The sequence below is a fragment of the Lissotriton helveticus genome, chromosome 11 (genome assembly GCF_964261635.1).
Source record: "Lissotriton helveticus chromosome 11, aLisHel1.1, whole genome shotgun sequence".
NCBI lineage: Eukaryota > Metazoa > Chordata > Amphibia > Caudata > Salamandridae > Lissotriton > Lissotriton helveticus.
In genome coordinates, this window is record NC_136072.1 from 11,671,735 (window position 1) to 11,691,746 (window position 20,012).

Consider the following 20,012-nt stretch of genomic DNA (forward strand, 5'->3'; position numbering starts at 1 on the left):
GTGTAATTCGGTCGCATGGCCAGGAGCGTGTTCTCCATGGTAATATGGGTATCGCTGGTGACTGGGCTTGCCATATCAAAGCAGAAGGAAAACAAATAGAATTCCTGCTACGAATCCCAAAATGAGAGGCAGGCCGCTAAACAGAGTGCACAAAGTTTGGAAAAATGCCTAGGACTGCTTCAAAGGTTGCTAACAGTCCCGAAAAAACTGCCTTAAATACATGTACAATACAACTGGTATCAGACATGTTTAAGTTAAGACTTAACATTTCTATGAAATGTATGGGGCAGTTTGTTGATAATAAGGCATGTATCTCTGCAGAGGACCTTGCAACTTGCAGATCATACGTCTCTTTGGACGAGGTCAGTAGCACGTTTTTTTTTAAAAAGAATGGCTTTCATTCTGCTTAAAGTATCAATTTGTATAGAAGAGATGTTCAGTAAAGGCCATAGCAACGACTCCCCATTTGTCTTTGCTTTAGGAAACAATACTTGCATACAAGTGACCCTGGCTGACACACTAACGAGATAGGCTATTCCTGGCATCATTCCACAACAGCTGTAAGCATTCAACATTATGTAGCTTCGATTGGAAAGCTGCCTAAAAACTGGATCTATCACTGCTGCTGGGGAACCCTGCAGGTGGCAAGATAGGTTATTCAAAGAACCATCGCAAGCTCCCTGTAAATTAATACCTTGACATAAGAGTGTACCACTTAGTGCGCTTTTGACATTTTTACCACTAAGAAATACTTCCTTTCCCCCACTCCAACATTTGTGTGTGTATGGTAAATCCCAGGTCGACTTTATGTACTCTTTACCCAACCTTTCATACAGGCATGCTGGTATGTGTTTCAAGCAATACTGAAACTGGAAAATCGTCACTGGTATCGTGAATGTGCCATGTACTATCCACTCCACGACTGGTTTATCAGAAACGGTTAATGGTAATCTTTCCAGTTTTTCTATGCTCCGCACCGTATAGTCAGCTCCTCTTTCTGCCAGTGAGATTTGTTTATCTGTAAGGTTAAATGCAGAAAACAATGACGTGGTGTTGATTAGATGCCAAGGCACGTAGCCTGAACATAGATTTTGTAACGTCCAGCCTAGCAGCATTATAGAACGCAATTGAGACTGTCCAGATTGTAACATGAGCAAGTCTTGTTCTATTATATCTATGGCAGAGGATACAATGCTGTCCAAAAATAAATTCTGGAGGACAGAAAAGTTAACCCATTGTCCACTACAGAGAGAGCTTTCTCTAAATTAATACGATCAATTTCTTGTATTCTTTCTGCAGTTTCCATTTGCGTGACTTTCCGTGCTTCATTATAAGCAGCGTATATACCGGCGTATATGAATCATTTATGGCGTGGTTTACGAGGTCCTAGTAAGAAATCTCTTAAATCAACGCCATCTTTAAATAAAGTTAAGTGTTGTTTTGTTTCTTGAAGTGTGGATTTCTGTAGCCATTCAAGGCATAGTTTTCCTACCCTGTATGTCGTAAGTATCCCTGGAGTGTCTTGACACACTGTTATTTGGGTCTCAAGAGGCACAAGTTCCATGGCTTTATTGCATAGTCCTTCTTTTCTTACTGCAGGTTTATCAAAGGTTATGAGTCTCTCAATATGAACCTCTTTGATAGTAGTGAGATTTGGTCGTCTGCTACTTCTTTGGAGCCCACTTGGCCTACTACGTATTATCGGCCACATGATGTGGTTTTACCAGGTCGATGGATACGGACCTGTTCTCCTTTCTTCCAGCAAGGGGTGGCAGTAACACTGTTCTTGATCCGTGGACTGCTAGTACAGGTACTGATTTTCAGTAAGAAGGCACAAATTCCTTGTGTCCGCGATCTTTTCTCTGACCAGATCCCCAATCTTTGGAATCCAGACAGGCCTTGCTGTGACAGGTGGTTGTTCTTCAGTGGTCGTTGGCTTCTGTAGTGTGTTGCTCAGACTTTTTCTTGTTTCATTTAAGTCCTGCAAAACAGCCAAACGGTCTTTGATATCAAAAGGTTTTTGTTCCACCACTGAAGTGTGACGATCAAGATCTTGGACAAGCATTCTAATACCGAACAGGATTTCATATGGAGAGATTCCACCCAGAGAATTTCTTGACAGATTGTTAAGACTACGTTGGAGAATTATTAGATGTTTGACCCACCCGTCACCCAAGCCTAATACCCTAGCTGTTATAGATTGCTTTATGTCCTGGTTTTTTCTTTCCACTTCCGCATTTCCCTCAGGATAGAATGGACTTGAGTATCGCAATGCAACGCCCAAGCTGGTCATGGCCTCTTTGTAAGCCTTTGAGCTAAACACAGGACCCTGGTCAGAATGTAGTGTGCAGATTGCGTCTGTGCTGATAAAGACTCGCAAGTCTTTTATAACAGTTCGGGCGTCAGCCGAACCCTGGGGCCACATCCAAATGAATCTGTCCTAATAGTTGTGGGACTGCATCTGTCCATTCGGACTTCCGCGTGTAGGTACTCTAATGCTGTCTAACAATGGTGTCTGTTCTGGGCTGGTTACACTGTAGTCAGGTATCTGGGGGCGTTCTCTGCTGCGATCTCTGTTGCAGTCAGGCAATGAATTACAAATTCATGAATGTGAATACTCATCCCTGGCCACCAGTACTTCTTTTTTAATTCTAGTATAGATTTAGAGATCCCTTGATGTACCAGACCCTCTCCCATATGTACTTCTTGTATCAAAGCACCTCTCTGCCTCCTGTTTGGAATTACTCTCTCCCCCACTCCAGGGATTCGAGCAAAAGGAACGGAGTTTGCATCTATTAGGTATTTGTATTTGAGTGGATAGTTTTGAGGTAAAGCTGCATCTCCGTCTTTGCTTGTGGCGTTGACAGCTAACATTGTTTCGCCATCTATTTTTATTTTTGAACGAGTGATTGCAGCTACGGAAGCCGTTTGCACAGCTGCCTTCGTGGCTTCATCAGCCAATGAATTCCCTGCAACGTGAACGCCATCACGTTGATGACTCAGTGTATGGATCACGTGAGTCTTTTGTAGTTCTTTCTGTAACAAAACTACTTGTTCCCAAAGCAACTTATGCTTGATTGTGCCACCTTTTGCGTCTTTGAAACTGTTTTGAACCCAGTTCTGCAAATATTCGTTGTAAGATTGAACGCAGTAATATGAATCGCACACTATGAGTGTGAGGAATTCACTTTCGGAATTTTCAAGCATCATCTTAAATGCCTGTAGTTCAGCTCGCTGAGCTGTACAATCTCCTAGAGATTGAGTTTTTGTGACCATTGGTCGGAATGTACTGCCAGCGACCTTTAACAATTGCATACGCAGCACTATAAGCCTGTTTACCCCCAATCGCGGGCTGTGCTGATCCGTCTGTATAAATTATGCATTCGTACTGTTCTAGAGGCAGAATCTCATTGGGCAGAGGACATTCTTGTTTGTATTGTAGAATTTCTTGTGTTTTCAGGTATGGGTCAAAAACGTATTAAACGTCTGTTGCAGCAAGAGAATTAACCCACTGTATCCATCTCGTATGTAAAGCTTTTTAATTCGGAATGCTTGCTTTTGTTACAGCCTCTAAGGCAGGTACAGGCGTAATGACCATTATGCGTTATCCCTGTGCTGGGGCTCTCTTTTGCTACTGCAGTTTGAACCGCTGTCAGAATTTTTTCTGTTGAAGTGAATTTCATTTCAGCTTGTGTGTACAAGTGTGATTTATAAGCTATTGGTACTTTTCCACCTTCATTAAAGGTTAAGTATGTGAATCCGCATCTCCCTTGGATGATTCGGTTTACAAGGTTACGTACGTTTACGCGTGTCTGTAATTGTGTTCTTGCTAACATGTCTGTTTCCACTGAACGCAAAATCTCCGTGTGTTTTTGAGTCCAACTAGTTGTTTTGAAATCAGGTTTGATTAGTTCGTAGAGAGGTTTAACCCTTTCTGCATAATTCAGAATGTAAGTTCTTCCAAAATTCAGGAAACCTAGAATTGACTGTAAGTTTTTCAGCGTTTTTGGAGGTTGGAGCAGCGCACACTTTTCTAAAAACTTGGCTGCCAGGCTTTTGCCTTCACTTGAAAGCTCATATCCTAAGAATAGGACTTTGAGGTGGGCAATTTGTGATTTCTTAAAATTGAATTTGTACCCTTCAGAGGCAAACCCAAGTATAATGGTGATCACTCTGTTCAAGTGCCTGTCCAAATCATCGTCTGTAAGATAGATGTCATCGACATAAGATAATGCCTCATCATCATACGTTTGTAGTAAATCTGTTACACTGGCTGAAAATAAGCCTGGACTATTCTTGAATCCCTGGGGGAGACGGCAAAAGTGAAGCTGTGTCCCCATAATTGAGTAAGTGGACAAGTACCTGCTTTCAAGTGCAATGTTTTGACAGAAGAAACCGTTATAAATATCTAATGTTGTTTTATATATTTTACGCACAATGTTATTCATTAGTGCTGCACTGTGTGCATTTTGTACTGCAAATGTTCTGCAACAAGAGTTTAAGTGTCTGTAGTCCAAAACTAGACGATATGTGTTGTCTGGTTTGGAGACAGGAAACAAAGGATTGTTCATGGATGAGGTGCATGTTTCAATCACCCCTTGGTATTCAAGTTGATTTAAGATCTCCCTGACCATTTTTTTAGCTTCCTGTTTTACAGTATATTGCCTTTGCATTGTTGGTTGAGTTTTCAACTGGATTTTATGGAGAGGAGAGTCCTCATCCCATCCTACGTGATTTTTTATATAATGCTAGAGCCTGGGCTACAGCCCATTTTCTGGCATAGATGTATTTTTTATGAATTGGAATATGGTTTGAGAAGGCTGGCATAATGATCTCTTCGCCATGTGGGCACACCCTGACAAATTCAGGTGGCCAGTCTTTTTCAGCTAGAAGAATGTCATAACCCTTAGATAGCTTCTCCCAAAAGAGTGCTTTTATTATCTTAGTTATATCCCTCTCCATCCAGAGCGTTACTTTATATAACTTATGGGGTACACTAACCCTGGTGTCGGCAGTTTCAACATGAATGCATTCATTCAAGTCCACTGTCTCTAGATGATTCTTCAGGATCTTGCTACCAATGGTGACTTCTGCTGCGCTGTCTAGCATTGTCTGAGCAGACTCCCCGTTCTTGAGTTGTGTCCTCAAGATCCTCGGCAAGTCTGATTTTTTGACCTGCTACCTTCTTTTTGGTGAATTGAGTTTTCTTATTTTTCTGAACGTGTAGATCGTCTTTGGACTTCACGCGTTCTTCCTTGTGTTCTGACCGTCCTCTTCTCTCGGATTTCTGCGAGGAAGTCTGAAAGGTACGAGAGGAACGTGTATCAGTATCTTGATTTCTATCAGGTTCTCTCAAATTATCCCTATTCCTGAGGTTATACCTTGTTTCAGAGTGCTCCTGTTGAGGAGACTTTCCCCTGGACTGAGAACACTTCTCAATGAGATGTGTTTGTTTAGTGTTTTCCCACTTCTTTTTAGGAGTAGTGAGATTATTTTTGAAAAAGACCTTTTCAGGATTTTCTGTTAGTTGGGGTTTTACTGGTTTCCCACCCAAACTGTCTCTACCTAGTTCTTCATAGGATGTTTCAATAATTCTGGCAAGTTCATACGGTTGCTCAGTTACATCAAGTTCTTTTAGTTTTTGGCGGATTGCCACGGATGCTGCTTAACCTTTAATGTTAGCTAATAATATAGCCGAGACCTGTTTGGAATCTTTTAGTAATTTCATACCAAGATTCAAGGCCGGTTCTGGTCTGTATTCATTTTGAATCTGTTTCAGGACGTCTGGTATTACCGCCATAGATGGAACGCCATGTGTTTTTGTATAGATGGCAGCAAAGACTCTACCCCAAGTGTCACAGTCCTCCAGGTGTGGTGCGATCCCTAATGGTAAACAGATTGTTAGAATCCTGTGTTTCTCATGAGGCGTACTATCGGGAAATACAGCCTCTATTTGAGTAATTGTTTGAGCTAACCAGAATGGAATTTGTTCCTGTTTTGCGGGTAATTTACCAATGAATGATTCTATAGTCAGTGGTGTAATTTTATTTGTGTTCCCCTGGTGAGGGGTGTGCTGTGGAATCCTTATAGCAGGTTGGACTGTTAAGGTTTGCATGACATATTGAACCAATTGTCTATGAATTATTATTAGTTGTTTTAGTTGAATTAAAAGTTCTGCCCCTGACATTTCCTCAATGTCAGGATGTGGTGTATAGCTGGCTAGTACCGGCCATGTTGCTCCTGGTCTACCTAGTGGACCGAGCCTGGTAATGTGATTTTAATGTTGTAGGGCGCCTTTAAACCAGAACTGATGCTCTTGGTATGTTAATGGAATTTCAATATCCTCGAAAGGAATGTATTCCACTGGAGGTTCCTCTACTTTGTAGTAGTGGAACTCATGTGTTACTGGATTTGCTGTAGGAAACAGAATCCATGAGTAGAATAACTCTGTCTGCTTATATTCATGTGCCTCTATGAAAAATATTACCTTATCACCTCTCGATCATACGGTTGCGGTGTCATTATTCGACATTTTGTTTTGGAGAGCAAGTTTCAAGGAAACAAAGATAAGGTGCACAATATTTTGGAACACTGTATCCTTCAAGGTTGAACAAACCAAAAACTAATACATAGGATTTTCGTCCTACTCAGTTTATGGCGGATATTTTATCATTTTACCCACTCTAGACGTCTATTGGAGTATTTTACTGGGAAAAAGGGGTCTCTGTGAAAAGCACGACTGAGTTACTTTAGTATCTAGCGTTAAATTAGTGCCTTATCAAACGTTGGGCACCATGTAGTGTAGTTCCTATATTCCCAATAGGCTCTGTGCATTGGAATAATATATACTATAGAATTGACGTAGGACTTGGGTCGACTGGGTCTCTATCGAATATATTAGACTTAATTGTGAGTGCCAGCTAGCTCAGAGGTCACTAGAAACTTTCTCGAATTCACAAGAAGGGATTCGTTTCTGACAACCGCATAAACATGACAACTTTGTTTCCCCAAGATAAAACGTATCTCTAGAATCATGGAAACAATAGATAGTTATTTCACTCAGTCAATCGTGCATGCTTCTTTTCAGGTGCAGAGAAATAGAGAGATGGGCGTTTTCAATAAAAGGGTATTTATTGAACAGTCTTCTTTCTCATGCAAAAGAAATGAACTGCTACAATCGTAATACTGGCTATAAAATATAATGCGTACAGCAAGAAGAGTATTATAAAATAGTACTGTAAAAGCATTTTATCGTTTCTAAGCCATAAAGTACATACATAAATAACAATGACTAAAAGTACTTAACTGGTGCTTCTAAAATACGCCTACCCCGATGAACCTAACCTAGATCTAGAACGAGGGAAGAAGTAAGTGAGGTGAAGCATAGGTTTAGTATTCTTTGACAAGAATCTATCCAAGATTTCTCTTAGGGTCTAACCAGCTCCGTACCTTGGTTTAGAATGAAGGAGGTCTTACATCTCTCTGTCTCAGGACTCGATTTCCCAACACCCCGCAAGGGGAGCTTGGAAACACTGGAGCTGGATTTCTCGGCAAGAGAAAAGACAGCGTCTCTCTCAGTGCATCTGCTGGAGGGTCAGCTTCCTTCGGCACTTGCTGCGGTGAGCTGTGTCGGGTAGGTAGATAGTCAAACTGCTCCAAACCACCCTGTGTTTGCTATGGCAAGTGTGGGCATATTTATATCTTGAAGGAGCCGAGTTTGACGTAAGGTTGGACATAATAACGCCATCAAAGACTCGCAGTTCTTTGAAAACTCCATGAGTTCTTGGCCAAATCAATATTCAAGCCAGGGGAAGTCCCTGACTGCTGAAGGCAAGTTTATCCAAGAAATCTGTGTGGATTTTTGGAACTAGTGGAAGTAGCCATGCCGTATTTGGACTGCATGGGCTAAGTCTAAATATGGTTATGATTTCTATGCCTATATAAGGACAAGGTGATTTATACCTATATATGGGCATGAATCGCAAAAATTACACTAGGGTCCTAAAATGCTATACAACAATTTCATGCAGGTGGTTCTTCTGGGTTTGGGCTTTAGATTTCAAGGTGCTATAGCTGAGTGTTATGAACGCAGCGCTGCATGCATGTTCCTGGTTTGTTACATGAATTGCCAAACAGGCTTGTGATTTTCATGTGCATTTGGAAGTAGTAAGACTTATGTGTACATTTTGCATTACATTGAGTTCAGCAGCAGTGCAATTCAGTTTGCATTTCGATGTTGGGCATATGAAAGCAATGGAAGAAATTTGCTTTGAGGATGGAGTTCACCAGCGGGCAATGCAGCTTAGAATTTTACATGGCCCATATTAAGGCGGATGCTTTATTCTTGATATTGTCCGGTTTTTCTCGTGTGAGCCATTATCAGAAATTCATCTTCCCAAATAGTTGTATAAAGCAGCTTAAAACAAAGTGCTGTTACCCAGAATCCAGCTCTGTTTTGCTTCATATTTACTTTTCTCATCATTAGATTAGTTTTAACTTCACTGGCTCTCAGCCTATTTTTCTGGTTGCAAATTTGAAGATCATTCAATGCTCGCTGAAGGGCCACCTCTGGATGCGAGCTCATGGCTCTCAGAGATTTTGGAATCCCACTATGCAAATATGGAACACAATATATTGTGTTTCACTTTGTCGCTGGCCAATGAAAAGACTATGAAACAAGTAAAAAAGGGGGAAAAACAGATTTATTGATAGAGTTATGTGCTATGTAGGTTAGCGCCAAGATTTTGGCCATAGTGCTACAGCTAAGAGTGAATCTGGTCTGAAAAATTGAATGATGTGCTTGTCACTGGCCCATCGTTTTAACTCTTTCAAAAGGTTTATGGTGTGGGCTTTGACTTTTACATCTAGTGGTGCAATAAGGCAATCATTATAGCTGGATTTTGCCTGTCACCTTTCTTAAATATTGGATGCAAAATGTAGCCTTTCCATGAGTCGGAAACTAATCCTAGTTCAAATGTTGCAGAAAATAAGGAGAAGAGTGTTTTCCTCCAGCTCTGGACTTATATAACAAGGCCAGGATCCCAATAGGTCCTGGTTCCCACTGCATCTTCAGGTTCTGATTGAATGTTTCACTCAGTTTATGGTGATATTATCCTTCTGTGGTTATTTAATTAATTCATAGCCATTTGTGCTAACTCTAATATTCACATCACCTGTAATGGTCGTGGGATCCTCTTGAGTATTGGAAAGGGTTTTGATGTGTTTAGTCCACATGAGTGAACATACCATGTCCCGTCTAGTCACCCTAGAGCCACATATGGAGGTGTACAAGTTGTTTGCCAATAGCCAGAATTTGGCTTGGTCAAATTTTCTGAAAAGTCTGTATAGATGCATCCTTCTACTACTCTTTGTGGAATAAGTAATTTGGTTTAGCAAGACAAATAATGTTGAGGGGTGTGGGGCTGGTCATCTTATTGTTTTTAGGTAGCGGACAAACCTTTGTCTTATTGCTTTTAACCTGGCTGGGAAGCAGAAATGAGAGGTTCTCCGCTTAGTAAAAGTGTCGGTGGCACGTGCGTGCTGCAGAACCTCATGTAGGGATTCAATAACCATGAGCCAAGTGACTATGGACACAGTCGACACTGCAAAGTAATGCAGGTGCCCTTTGGAGCTGCTTTCTGATCCCAAGTATTTAGTGTATCAGGGTTCATGGAGCTCTATTTTAATCTCTTCTGATGGTGATTTCCACACCTCACTGCATTTTAAAGTGGTAGCTTGAGATTAAGGAAAAAGTATCCCTTCCTGTCCAATTAATTATATTAAAGGGGTTACACATAAAAAAACGAATTTTAGAGACACAGGTATAATCTGTCTTGCTAGTCCTGCTGTAGGACTCCGATGTGTTTTGAAGATCGGGCAATAGATTCTAGATTTGTTAGGGACTGGAGCCCAAGTGAATTAGGTAAATCGCTGACCTTGCAAGTTTCAGTATTATTGATATTAAAGAGTTCTTCTTCGGCATGTCCATGTTGTGTACGCTAGGATTCATCAACTGGTTTTAGGTTGAAGTCACCAGTAATGACCATCTCATTCCTTGAATGCCTAAGTAATAATTCTTTGGCCTCTTTTGAAAGTCCAAGACTACTTTTCTGTGATCATCTTGATGCATGTTAAGTAAATATTTGCAGTCATGATGGAAAAGTTTGTATTGCTGAGGTGACATTGGTCTAGTGTAACAGCCTGAAGCGAGCGGCTGGAGAAGTTTGTGGGTGTAATGTTAGTCTTTAAGATGGTTGTAATGTATTTGATTTTACTGCCAGTTGGTGGACCTCCAGAGACCCTTTGATTGGGTGTGGTCCTCTGATCCAGGTTTCTTGGAGGCATATGATATCCCAGTTAGTGAGGAATTTATATGCCTCACCATTGCCCTATAATATATTGAGTCCTGCTGCATTCCAAGAAATGTATTTGAAATGGCTGCTGCTTGTTTTGAGCTTGGTCTTTGAATATTCAGATGCTCTAGGAACAATTTTAGAATGTGCACCTACATTCTTGGCAACACAGCTCCAGTTGTGCTCTATGGAGAGGAGTTAGACCAGTTACCTTTATGATATTTGTTGTTGTCTGCATCTAGGTGAATTTAAATCAGGATCCTAGACATTAAACGTGCTTTAGACCACCTTATGCTGTTGTGAGTGTTGTCTGAGACTAACGAGGGGCGGTTTTATTCTGTCTTGGCTCCAGCAATAGGAGGTCAGGATACGTTTTATGTTTCTTACATGTCAGCCTGATGCCCCACTGAGTGAACATGTCCTAATGTGTTAAATACAATTCCAGATGCTTCTGAAGCATCAACTTTTGTGAGAGACCTATTTTACTGTTGACACTACTAACATAGCTTTGTTTGTTTCTTCATTATTTAGATTTTTGTATTTTTTAGCTCCATTGTTTGTGCAGGAGATTTGTTTTTCCAGGTTGCCGACTATGGTACTGGTTAGTGCTTTAAGGTTCCAAATTAGAAGATGTAATAACTCAGATTGGGTACATATTTTATCCATATTGATATGCAGGCACCAGCATGTTAGTCAGTGGCATGGGACTCTATTAATTTGCCTAGCCTAAAGTCTATAGAATTAATTTTGTTGCCCAGGTTAGTAATGCATGTAGCAAGAGATTGCATTCATGCACTCCATTACTACTCGTGGAGTATGATAGTGCCATGGGTTGGAATAAAGCACCTCCTCAATGATTAGGAGGGTTTCATCATGTGGGAGGCTCGTGTACACGAGGAGTAGTAATGGAGTGCATTTCCCTGGCACTCACTAAGAACTTTTTTGAGTACGAAGGCACCTTGTATCTACAACGCCATGGAACTAGCATGGGGAGCACATTCGCGCCGAGCCTGGCGGGTCTGTACGTACACCATCTGGAAGCTTCCAAGATCCTCCATCCCAGCAATCCATTTAGGAGTAAAATCCATACCTGGCGGCGTTACATTGATGACGTTTTGGTTATCTGGGAAGGGGATGGTCAATCTGTTACAGATTTCATGCATTGGCTTAACACACAGAATGCTTTTCTGAAATTCACCCACCAAATGTCTAATGAGTCAATGGTGTTTCTGGATTTGAACATTTATCACGAGGCAGGGTTTCTGAAAACAGAGACACATTTCAAACCCACAGCGAGGAACTGCCTCCTTAGGTACGACAGTTTCCATCCATGTCACCTAAGGGAAAATCTACCATATGGGCAGTTCCTATGTCTACGCCGCAATTGTAGCGACGTGGCAAAATATAAATCCCAAGCCCAAGACCTGAGTGAAAAACTGAAACAGAGACGATATCCAGATGGAGTCATCTAAATGCAATGAAAAGGGCTCGTAATAACAACCGGAAAGCTCTGTTGGAAGACAATACTCCTAAGGAAAACACAGCAAATCGAACAGTCTGTGTTACAACATACAGCCCAATCTCCAATCAGGTCTCAAAGTTGGTCAACAAACATTGGCGTATTCTGACGAGTGGCACTCTGGATCTAGAGAAACCTCTATTTGCCCACAGGAGAGGAAAAAATCTTAAAGACATCCTGGTACACACTAGACCCCGAACCACTGTGATTCAACAAACTAGGCTACGAGATCTACATGGACACCACCCATGTGGTAACTGTAATAGTTGCCATCTGACTGAGAAAAGTTTGAACCTCGTTTTTCAGAATGGCACCAAATGGGAACAACGGGCTTTCACGAACTGCAACAGCAGGAATGTGGTCTACCTCATCACTTGCCCATGCGGCAAGGAATACGTGGGTATGACAACACGAGCTGTGAAAACAAGACTAAACGAGCATAAAAGCAACATAAGGTGTAAGAAATCGACTACCAAAATGGCAGCACATTTCCTGGAGGCACAACGCTTTGTAAATGAATTACACTGGACTGTGATTGAGCAACTGCCATCTGATGTGGGACTTTTTGAGAAGGAACAGAGGTGGGTGTTCCGTCTGGGCACGGGCACCACCGGATTGAATGACTCCATTCCATGGAGCCAACTGTGATGATTAACTGTATCTGCTGAATTCACACTCCTTGAAAGCAGTATAATGGCTCTACCCTTAGAATTTTGGAATTGACCTTTAATACCTACTAAGAAACCCCATTGTGTATTTGTTGTAATAACCATCATCCCCCTGAGATTTGATCTCAGAGATTTCACTTAATGGGACTTTTGCTTACATATGTACCCTTTTTTTTTACATATGTCCCCCCTTTTATTTTTGTCAAAATAACCACCATCCCCCTGAGGTTATCCCAGAGATCTCACTTAATTGGGCTTTGTTTACTCATGTATCTAAAAAGAATTCTTGAGATTGACCCAGTTAGAACTAACTTCACTCGTTTAGAAACAGCCCAGGATTCCTTCAGACCAGTCCGGGACTTCCTTTCTCCGCGCATGCGCTAGAAGCTAGCATTCACGTTGCTCCCATTGAGCGCTAGCGCTAGGCGCAGACACTACCCTTTCGCGCATGCGCTTTTCAATCATGCCACCCCTTCGCGCATGCGCATTTCGATCGGGAACACCCTGCATACATACGCAGGTCCGGATCCGATCCTAAGGACTATGTCCTTCTTTGGGCTGATTCCGTTTTCAATTAAGTATCAATTTATACAATTACGGGCACTATATAAGGGACTGGGTGAGAACGACAACATATCGTCAGAGCCGCGTTGAGGGGAAGACAGCCTACCTGGCCTTGCAGTAACCGTGAGTTTGGTGGTGCAGAGTTGAAACATCTGTATCTCTGTTAAGAAATAGCGTCTGAGATCCTAAAACTTAGCTCCTTTTGATATCCCACAGGTTGCTAGATTGAGCAGGAACAAAGAACCCCCAATACCACGCTTTTGAAACATATTGCAGGGTTAGAGGAACATGGCGGCGGCAGGCTAGCGGCTGCTGCGAAGCTCTACACCTGAGACACCCAAAAAATGAGCTGAGATGGGTCCTTCAGCATCGAAAATCGTGGCGAACGTATTAGAACATATGGTGAGATGGATTATCGCACTTTTGTAAAAGTATCTCTTGTGTGCACTACTGAAAACCTCTTTGTTTCTCGGAGGTTTGTATCACGGAGGAGAACCGGAAGGCGTTAGGACCCGGCAGGAATGTCAGGGCGGCGATACGGCAAGGAGCGAGGACAGCTGTACAGGCTCACCAGCAGCGAGAGCAGCGTGAGCAGGGAGACGCGGAAGCAGGTCAGCGGTGTCGGCGGCTCCGAAAGGGAAACGAGACCGACTGGACTCAGGGTGAATTGCTGCAGTTTGTGGGCGCGTTCGAGGGCAGCACTCCTGTTTCGAGTTAGAGTGAGAGCGAGAGCTTTAGCATTTCAGGAAGCTGGCACAGCAACATTCAGAACCGGTAAGGAGGTATTTAGGGGGGAAGTTTGCATGGAGGCAGACAAACAGAGACATTTAATAGCCCCCCGAAAGGAGAGGGAGAGTGGGTGTGTTATTACTGCTACCACAGTTACCGCAGGCGAAAATATCAGCAGTAGCGTGGAAGGGGCTTCATCTGACGATCACTCTGTAAGGCAGAGTAGAAAGCAGGGTACCTCAGCCAAAGAAAAAACAGGTGAGGCAAGAAATTGATACCAATTAAGGTCAAAGTCAGACCTTAGGAAACAAGGGGTCTGGAATCTTTCTGATACTGTTGACAGAAGCGGCCCAATTCCTATCTCTCCCCTTAAACAGAATAGGAAGGCAGGAGCCGGGAGAGGGAAAAGTAAGTCAACCAAAGCTGCAAAACAATCACAAGCACCTAGAGGAACCCCTTCATTAAAAAGTTTCTTTAAAATTATGGAGCAGGCAGTGAACTTCAAGGAAGGTGCTAAAGGAGAAGCGACGGCACAAACAGACTCCAAGGCAGCTGACACACCCATAGTAGAGGAGGGCAATAGTTCTAATAAAATTATGGTTCCCTCCCCTCATCCCTCCTTGCCCTTGACTAATAAGTATGCTGCACTAGATTTAATCTCTGGCGATGAAGAGTCAGAATCAGGGGCTCTGACTGTTTCCAGGCGGGATACGGCGGTAGACTCAGATACAGCACGAATTGTTTCTCCCCCATTAGAAGAATCTGCGATTTCTAAATTTGTCGAAATTCCTTTTTACTCGACTCCACCAACTAATACTGTTAATGTACACCCCTTACCCCTCGCTGCCTCAGATACACATGGCTCAATTTCTCAGGTTGATGGAGCAGTTGAATCGTCGGGGATGGAAAAAGAAGAAGGGGATAGACTTAGTTCCCTATTTCACACATTGAGAGATGACGTGATGGGAAAATTCGAGATTTGTGAGAGAAATCAGAGGGGTCTGCACAATATTTTTGACCTTCTAGAAACTAAACTGGAGGGAATTAGTACTAGAACTGGTGTTTTGGAAGGTAAAGTCAAGGCAATTTCAGAGATCTCTAAAGGAAACTCCAGAGACATTGAGGCATTAAGGGCGCAGAATCGCACTTTAACAATGGATATGGAGAGATTGGAGATACAAACCAGGCGCAACAATCTTAGGATCCTTAAAATCCCTGAGGGAGAAGAAGTGGAGAACATAAAGGGGTTCGTATGCAGATTACTCCGGGAAGATATTCTAAAAGACAGAACAGACATCAATTTAGAAGCTGAGATCCAACGAGTACACAGGGACCAATTTAGGTTGCACTCAGACCGTAAGGCACCCAGGAAGATTCTGGTATACTTTCAAACATATAGCGTGAAAGAGCTGATCTTAAATAGATGTCTGGCACGCACTTCTCTGCACTATCGCGCTAACCCCTATCAAATAAGATCAGACATAGGGGGCAAAACTGCTCAAAGACAATGGGAGCTTGGCTCTAGAATGCCAGAATTGCGTTCATTGGGGGCTCAGGTACAAATGAAATTCCCGGCTCTCCTTAAAATAATGTGGAACAACAAAATGTTCTCCTGTCATTTCCCAGAGGAAGTTGATGAGTTATTAGTTAAAATGAAAGAATAGTCATTTAACTCTCCTCTCTTCAATTACTTATCTGTGAATATATTCCTAGAGGGTGTTTAATAATAGCGAGAAAAAAAAAAACACAAAAAAATATATATATTTATATATATATATATGTATATATATATATATATATATATATTCACAAAAAAAAAAGAGGGACAAGAGAGATCTGTATAAGGTGTAAAAAAAAAAAAAAAAATTGGGTGAAAGACCATTGTTCGGTATGGGTGTGGTAGGGTGTAGGCCTCCTAAAGGCGTTTATACGCCCATCAGGAGGGAGGGGTTCCTCGGGGGGAGGGTGGGGAGGGTTCACAGGGGGAAAGGGATAAAACAGATAAAAATGTCCTCATATGCCGTAAATTTGTATTTTCTTAAACTTAAATGTAATCACAGGTCACTATTAGTTTTGGAGGTAGGGGTAGCTACACCAGACAATGGCCCGTTCTAGTAGTAAAATCCTCTCCTGGAACTTAAATGGTTTGGGGAACCATAAGAAACAACAAACTGTTTGCGAGTTTTTGAAAAATTCTGGGGCGTGTATATCTCTTTTACAGGAGACTCACCTGGGAGCAGAAGAATGTAGAAATGTATTTGTTAGATATAATTGGGTTCAGGAGATCTTGTGCTCTAAACAAACAGGTGTGACTAGAGGGGTTGCAATGGTAGTGAGGGCCAATGAAGGGATTAAGGTTTATGACTGGAGTACAGACCAATCTGGTAGATGGTTGGCTGCAGTTGTTTCAATTGGTGGTATTAAATTTCTGTGTGGGGCATATTATGGCCCTAATGAAGATAAAGCTTGTTTTCTACATAAATTAGAAAATATATGTTACAGCATACAATTCCAGTTATACTAGGAGGTGATTTTAACCTTCTATTAGACCCCCAACTGGACCGCACTTCAAAAGCCAAATATAATCCTCCCAAAAAATCTCTTCTAGCTTTAAAAAATATTATGAAAGACTATACACTAAGAGATATTTGGAGAGCTAAATATGGTGACCTTAGAGAATATTCTTTTTTTAGTAAAAAATATCACCAGTTTTCAAGAATAGATTTTTTTTGATAGACCAATCTTCTTTAACTAACACCATTTCTGTCTCTTACACCCCGGTGGGTTTGTCAGATCATTCTGTGGTGGAGCTACAAATAACCCTCAAAAACAAAATATTAGAAAATAGATGGACACTTGATAGAACGATCCTATTAGATGCTGAGGTTAGAAATAAAATTAAGGAAAGCTCAGGGAAATTTTTAGGTTCAATGAAAACACTGCTTCAGACCGTATTATATGGGACACATTTAAGTCTTATTTAGGAGGAATTTATGGCTCTCAAATGATCTTAAGCCGTAAGCTTAAAAAAGACAGAGATATCCAAGAGCTCAAACTAATTAAATTAAAAGAACAGCAACTTCAACTTGCTGTTTTAGAAGATAAACCCAATATTTCAAGATTAGAGAAGGAAATATTAGAATTACAAACGGATTTCAAAACAAGAGCTGAGAAAATAATTCTAGATAAGTGGGAAGTAAGTAAGCTTCGCAATTTTGAATATGGCGAGAAATGTGGGTCCCTGTTAGCTTGGAAGGCCAGGACGGAGAGGAGCAGAAACAATATCAAATCTCTAATACAGCGTGGGACTGGATTTACCTTAAAAGAAGATATTGAGATCAAAAGAGAAGCCAGAATTTTCTATGAAGAACTATATCAGGAGAAGATCAAGGGGCCGCAGAGAGAACTGGATAATTGGTGGGCCTCAATAGAACTGCCTCAGATAAATGACCTTGATAAAGCTTTTTTAGCTACTGAGATAACAGAGGGAGAGGTTAGATTACAATTGAAGAAGATGACTAGAAATAAGGCCTCTGGCCCCGATGGACTCCCGACAGAGGTCTACAAAGATAACGTGGAAAAAATCTTGGTCCCACTACAGAGACTCTTCAATAACATTTTCATTCAGGGAGAGCAAATTCCTTCCTCCTGGTTAGACGCCACAATTTCTTTGATAGCCAAACCAAACAAAGATCCGGAAAAGATAGAGTCATACCGGCCAATTTCACTTTTAAATTCAGATTTAAAAATCTACTCTGGTATCCTGGCATCGAGGCTTGCAAAAATAATTCAGACAATTATTCACCCAGATCAGCGGGGATTCATACCAGGTCGCCAATTGAATGAATTGACTTTCCAAGTGATTGGAGCAATAGACACCGCAATTGAAAGGAAAGCACCACTCACCATTGTAGCTATAGATGCGGCCAAAGCATTCGACCAGGTGAATTGGCCCTTTCTTTGGAAATCAATGATACATTTTGGCTTCCCAGAGATATTCATCAAGGGAATTGAAACTTTATATAGGGGCCCAAGAGCCAAGATTTTGGTTAATGGTAGTCTCACCGACTGGTTGAGTATTTCTAGGGAGACAAGGCAGGGCTGCCCTCTGTCTCCCCTCCTTTTCGATATTTATATTGAACCCTTCGTATGTTCCTTAAGAAAAGATCCAGAAATAAAACCATTCAAAATAGGAGATCTAGAACTTAAGACAGCTCTCTATGCTGATGATTTACTCCTATATACCTCTAATCCAGAGGAAGCAATACCAATACTATTTAGACTGGCCGAAGAATTTGGTTCAATATCAGGGTACAGTATTAACAGGGACAAAACTGATATAATGAGCTGGAATAACCCTGTCCCTATTGCAGAAGCAAAATCTAAAGTTAGATATTTGGGGGTCTATCTCACTCAAAATCTGGACGACACTCCCAAGACCAGCTGGTTAACAGTTGTAAAAGAGAAAACTCTTGACTAGATGGAACACCCTTCCTTTAAATATATTTGGTAGGGTGAACTTAGTTAAAATGATAATTCTCCCAAAAGTTACCTTTTTGTTTAATTCTATTCCTTTAATCTTTAATAAAAAAGATATCTCCAACCTGCAAGGTAGAATTGGTACTTTTATTTGGGCTACTAAATCCCCCAGAATAGCTTGGAAGAAGCTCAGAAGAGGATTAAAACTTGGCGGATTGGCACTTCCGGATTTACTTTCTTATTGCCACGCCTTCCAATTTAAGAACTTTAGACTTTTAGCCAACAAATTGGATTCTACTTCACACGGCAGACTTTTTCAAGCTATGCTATCAGACCTTCCATATAGTGCGGATTTTTTTTTGTTTAAGTTTGGTGACCAAAAGTTTTTTTTAAAAATTCGACTAAAGCTTCTACGAACTGCCTTAGATAATTGGCAATGGATGCGGAAAATTATAGGTATCCCTTATTATCACTCTCAAGCTCCAATTTGGGACTCTCCTGGTACTCTATTGGACCAATTAGCTCTACCTCTGAAGAAAGCTGGCCTTAAAAAAGGGGGGGACCTCCGCGACGTCTCAAGATTATTAAATTGGGAAACACTATCACGCTTAACAGAGGGTACCATCACAAGGTTTAAGTTTTACCAACTGTCTGCATGGTGGGGAAGCCAGAATTGGAACACGGAAGAGGAGAGCCTCCCGCTTGACTTAATAACTAGGCAGAAGGGATGGAAGGGTGAGACTGCTGAATGGTATAACATCATAGTGGGAAGTAAAGATAAAGATAATCTGGAGGCTGAAATAACTAAATTATGGGATACCCCCGCAGTACAGATCTCGGATGATATAATAAAAGTCTGGTCAGATTCCTTCACAATGTCTCAGAAAGTTATTAAACCATCGAACCTGAGAAGAAATCACCTGTTCACAATGTACAGGGCTTATTGGACTCCGGCGAAACTTTCCAAAATATCAACAGTACAGTATTTCAGTTTTCTGCAGCAGATGATATCCACATGTTTTTCGAATGCCCTGAATTAGGTGGTTTTTGGAGACAAGTGTGTGGATTTTTGGAAGAGGTACTGTTATCTCCTATCATATGCACTCCCAGACTAGTTCTTTTTTGTTTTTTATCTGACTATGACATAAATAGCTGTATATCACGGTTTATCTTCTATGTAGTTGTCATCGCTAGAAGAGAGATCTGCAAAGAATGGAAATCAGAACTCCCTCATCATGGCGGTGAGTAGATTAGATTTACTATGCGGAGGGGTAAAGTCTGTTAAGCTTTGGTCTGCCTTGAAAACATGGTGTGAAAAATAACAACAAAAGTCCAATGATTATGCCAGAGGTTAAGTGGTCTCGTCCTCCCTTAGTAGCAAGTAACATCGGGAAAGGGAGTTGGACTGGAATTAACCTTACCTCTGGGCGATCTTCAATGGCTATCCACAAACACAAGGGCATTTAAGGAAGGTTTGTGTCAGTGGCCTGAAGTACGTGAGGACAAAAAATAAATAAATATATAAATAAAATACCACACTTTTGGCTCATGAGGCTATTAAGTCTTTATCCATAAGTAAGCAATTTAAATCTAGAAAAAATGTTTGATTCTCATTTCCATTTTTCACCCTATGGAATCCAATGGCGACTACAATCCATAATCAATGTGTGTCCTTGTATATATGTTTGTCCATGTCCCCCT

The 20,012-nt window shown here is 41.3% G+C and overlaps 1 protein-coding gene and 1 long non-coding RNA gene across 7 annotated transcripts in view; one reads left to right on the top strand and one right to left on the bottom strand.

The window, feature by feature from the left end:
- The window catches only part of LOC144791849 (putative cation-transporting ATPase 13A4), a 652,319-nt gene that overhangs the window by 330,993 nt on the left and 301,314 nt on the right, over positions 1 to 20,012 (bottom strand). The window lies entirely within an intron of this gene.
- Positions 1 to 20,012, top strand: part of LOC144791847 (uncharacterized) — a 198,565-nt gene that overhangs the window by 156,044 nt on the left and 22,509 nt on the right. For 2 of the 6 annotated variants that reach the window (XR_013602477.1, XR_013602479.1), the window contains one exon: positions 19,493 to 19,552. The exons of the other annotated variants lie outside the window; for them this stretch is intronic. This is a non-coding gene — a long non-coding RNA (uncharacterized LOC144791847). The remainder of the gene's footprint in view (positions 1 to 19,492; positions 19,553 to 20,012) is intronic. 6 annotated transcript variants of the gene reach the window in all.